The 4,626-nt window shown below is 41.2% G+C and overlaps 1 long non-coding RNA gene across 3 annotated transcripts; it reads right to left on the minus strand.

The window, feature by feature from the left end:
* Positions 1-1,045: 1,045 nt before the first annotated feature.
* LOC135401810 (uncharacterized) lies at positions 1,046-3,164 on the minus strand. 3 transcript variants are annotated; one of them, XR_010413917.1, is made up of 6 exons: positions 3,033-3,164; positions 2,457-2,610; positions 1,982-2,040; positions 1,598-1,763; positions 1,326-1,408; positions 1,046-1,152 (listed from the first exon to the last, which is right to left on the minus strand). It is a non-coding gene; the product is annotated as an uncharacterized LOC135401810 (long non-coding RNA). The 3 variants fall into 3 exon arrangements; XR_010424918.1 differs by having other exon boundaries at positions 1,598-2,040; XR_010413918.1 differs by lacking the exon at positions 1,326-1,408 and having other exon boundaries at positions 1,598-2,040.
* Between the last annotated feature and the right edge of the window lie 1,462 nt (positions 3,165-4,626).

Genomic DNA, 4,626 nt, shown 5'->3' on the forward strand with positions numbered 1-4,626 from the left:
TCTACCACCCACGTCACCTTTTTATGGGCAATTGGAATACACCTTCCTGTAGAACGTCTACCGACAATTTGGTGACTAAAAATCTACCCACTGCCTGGCCAAAGTCTGCCCACCAGGGACACCCTGGGCGGCCCAGGCTCCTCCATTTCTTCTCCGTTTTTTAAATTTGTGGTTCTAAAAATGATATTGCAACTGTACAGGCGCACAAATGTGAAATATGTGAGGCAGTTTACAGACAAGTGCCAGCTGCACTGCAAACAATATTCCCTGAAAAAAAAAAAAAAACCTGGAAATGCATGGTAGCTGTATTAATTGTGAACACCATGAAAAAGACCGAAAAGATTTTTCGAGATATACGACACAAACTCGTGAAATTCACATGTCGCTGTATTTCTACATAACGTGTTCACCCCAGCTAAAAGATGGGACAGTGTTCTTGTTGTTTAATGGCTAACCATTATTATGACTGGATACTGTATTATAGAAACACGCACTAGCCTGTCTGATTATTTTACTGTCTATAAAATTACTGTCTATCATTTCATGAAATAGTGTTTGGCCTGTATCATTATCAGACACCCACACCGCCTGTTATGTGTTCATAAAGCGATATATTCACTGAAATGTACAGTGCAGTAACTTTCTCCAGCACACCAGCTTGGAATGGCTCCTGAAATCAGAACAAAACATGAAATTAGGAACATTGAGTGTAAGGCATACGAAAAGACAAGACATATTTACGTATTAACTGAAGTGCTCAACACACAGTTTGAATCTGTGCACTTTAAAAAGTACAATGCACATACGTGGACAAAGTACGTGAAAACACAAAAGTATTTCTGTTGTGCCCTGTACTATTCAGCTTATCCTAACGAACACATGCAGAAGATGCAAGGAACAATGCCAAGACTCAAAATAGGGCCTCAAAAGCACAATGGTTAATGGTCAAAAGTATGAAATTTTGGGAAATTTGGACCAAATAGAAATAATCAGCACCAAATTGCAGACTAAGGAAGGGCTAATGGGGATACCTACCTTTCAACTTTACCCCAGTTCGCAGATGAGTGACAGAACGCAAACAGGCATGCTACTTAAGCTTGATTACCATTGGTGTGCTTTGTTCCACTTTCAGTGCTGATGTGTCCAAAATAGCTGCGAAATAAAAATGAGGGCATTTGTCAACAATCATAATTTTTCATGCTGTACCATGTCAGGTGCTGAACTGCCTTCAAAGCTTCATGTGCAGGTCGGCCATCTGTTCATGAATTAGAGAAGGCCACTAATTTTCTTCTGCCACCGGAACTGGCGAAATAAAATTTGCAAACCTAGCTGTCCACAAGTCAATGTATGATAACCAAGTTTGCCAATAACGCCACATTGCCTAGAGCAGCAGCAGGTTTTTTGGTATCTGTGAAACCAAGGAATAGAAAGACAAAAAAAAAAAAACACACACACACACATTTGAAACACATGGCCATGAAACTTATTCTCACCCCACAATAAGAATGAACAATACAAGCACGAATTCAGCAGAGTAGTTGTCGCCTACGTAATAACGATTTATGATACGATGAGTGTAATACATGAGAACGCATACCATTGCATGGATTGTAACATAAGAAACGTTGGTGGCAGGAACTGCACATCGTAGTTGAAATACACTCCGAGCTGAAGCGCCAATGCTTTCTCCACGCTCCTTGCAGTTAGTGTTTTGTCATTGTCCAAGGGAAGAACAATGCCTGAGAAGAGTAGTAGTGATGACCCTATAAGAGAGAGAGAGATGTACATAAATCTATTGCAGTGACTGCAAATGCTTTGAGAGCCCATGTTGCAGCTGCAGCACAGATTCTTATTTTGTGACAGCATACTTACTTTCAGTTGCACAAAACATAAATATGTTTTACACAAAGAAGAAGAAATGACCACTGCAAGGTGCCAATAGCAGTAAAAAAACACTTCCAAGAAATGGAAGCACTCATACCAATAGCAGAGGCGTGGTGTTGGGGGTCTTCACTCTACAGCTGTCTGGCCAGCTTTGTGCTAAAGAAAGATTGGATACCTAACTCAGTAATGCAAACAATTGAACTCTCATATAATAATCATCAGACACAAGAAAATATGCAACATTAAACAGAAACTAAATATATAATAAAAAAATAACCATAAAGCATTGTGCGCTCGTTATTGCTTGCAAAATGTTTGTCTGCACTTTGCCGTATCACTGACAGACAGGAAACAGAGACAATGGAGAAAATCGCCTGTGATTGCCTAGTTGCTGCCTTTAGAACTGCGTGTCTGAATTAAAGTTCATACACCCTGCCCTGACACAACGTTCAGACATCAATCATACTACATTGATCTTTGACATTTCCTTTTTCATGTGTGTCACCAAGAAATGTGTCAATGATCATATTATCACAGAACTCTCAGAATCAAGACGGTGCATAAGAACTTACAGTGTGGAACGAGGTGCAGACCTCATAGTCTTCATTAAAATATGCACAGACCGGCTTCAACACAAAGATATGTTTTCCTGGGCAGCCATGTTCACCACGGGAGCCCTATATGGGCTGCAGCAACTTTCTTGTTTGCGGCTTCCATTCCAGTCTCCTTGGGTACATGACACAGATACGTTATGCATAGATGAATGTATTTGGAAGTGCCTTTGATAGTCATAAAGGTATACTTGAGAAAAGGTGTAAGGGTACTCAATCTCGGTTGAGCGTTCAATCTCGTTAACCGGCGTTGGTGAACCCCGGCCTATTTCAAATGTCCACGAGGATGAACGCACACCCATCCACTAGTTCCAGAATGTTACACATTGCTCATTTTAGTGGTTTGAGAAGAAAGTTTTAAGAACATGCCTGGCTACGACATGGACAGTGTGACAAGTGAGAAAACAGCGGAAGGCGATAACATTCCGTTGAAGAAGGCGCCATTCACTACGTATTTGGTAACACACAACGGCGGCGCATATTTCCCTTTATTCCAAAAAGCTGACAGCATAAAGGACATAATAAGAGTTCACATACCTTCAAAATCTTATTGCGAAAGCCCACGAGTGAGGCACAGCTTTGACTTTGACGATTTTGACAGTCGGGGCACACTTGCGTTCCTCACACAGGTGCCGGTTGCTGGAGGCCATGCAGATCCAGTGCGCATGCCCAGACACCTCCTCCCCCGCGAAATAACAGGACACCCGCGTGATTTGAAAACACGGGATCGCGCCCGCGGCGATATGCCCGTATTTTTCACGACTATTTTTACAGTGTGCTGTTGCTTTGTCAATCTCCTGTTTGTTTCATGTCATTACGTAACCGTGACTCTTAACATATTGGTATTAAGAATTGTTCCACTTACTGTGATGCTTGAATTTCTGTGGATTTCACTGATGCTGCCCCATTGCATAAACATTTGCAGTCCCTTAATTGTAGAATTATTTGCGATACAACTGTTAAACAGAAATTTAGTACTTTTTTCTTAGTGAATATAAGATTTTATTTATTTTTCTGACGTCTCGCTTTGTCAAACTCTCTGCAAGTGAGCTTGCGGTCAAGGTCAAATTAATGTCACTAAAGTGTAATGTAATCAGTAACCACATTCCAAATTATTGCCATCCGCAATGAACAGCATGAAAGCGCTATTGTAGTGGTACATTAATGGTCTACCAACAGTCTGCATACCAAGTCGTTAAAACGACCACAGCGGTGAAAGCTAAAGGAAGTGCACAAGAGGTAGGTAGACTGTCTGCATACCGGGTACAAAGGAAGGAGCAAACCATAGAAAGGTGACATGGTATAAAGGAAGTACATAAGAGGACCACTAAAAGGTGAAAACTGTTTTTGTAAGGGTTCAGTGTGAACAGATAAACACTTATGTCACTCAAAAAGGAAACAAACAAAATTCACTTTACAACAATGCCAAATAGAACATATGACTGATGTGGTAGTGCAAGCGACCAGAACGAAGGCGCAGGCTTTGAAAAGCTCCTGCCAACAGTGAAAGGAATGGCATACCAATATGACGGGATATAACCAAGCTCGCCGTTGCTGTTCAGTGTGAACCGATAAACACTTATGTCACTCAAAAAGGAAACAAAGAAAATTCACTTTACAACAATGCCAAATAGAACATATAACTGATGTGGTAGTGCAAGCGACCAGAACGAAGGCGCAGGCTTTGAAAAGCTCCTGGCAACAGTGAAAGGAATGGCACACCAATATGACGGGATATAACCAAGCTCGCCGTTGCTGTTCAGTGTGAACAGATAAACACTTATGTCACTCAAAAAGGAAACAAACAAAATTCACTTTACAACAATGCCAAATAGAACATATAACTGATGTGGTAGTGCAAGCGACCAGAACGAAGGCGCAGGCTTTGTAAAGCTCCTGGCAACAGTGAAAGGAATGGCACACCAATATGACGGGATATAACCAAGCTCGCCGTTGCTGTTCAGTGTGAACAGATAAACACTTATGTAACTTAAAAGGGAAACAAAATACACTTTACAACAATGCAAATAGAACAAGTTACTCATGTGGCAGTATCAATGACTACAGCTAAGGCTGAAACAAACACATTGTACGTCGCAACCATAGCTCAACATTTTGGGCCACAAAACTC

This window comes from Ornithodoros turicata, chromosome 1, assembly GCF_037126465.1.
Source record: "Ornithodoros turicata isolate Travis chromosome 1, ASM3712646v1, whole genome shotgun sequence".
NCBI classification, from domain to species: domain Eukaryota; kingdom Metazoa; phylum Arthropoda; class Arachnida; order Ixodida; family Argasidae; genus Ornithodoros; species Ornithodoros turicata.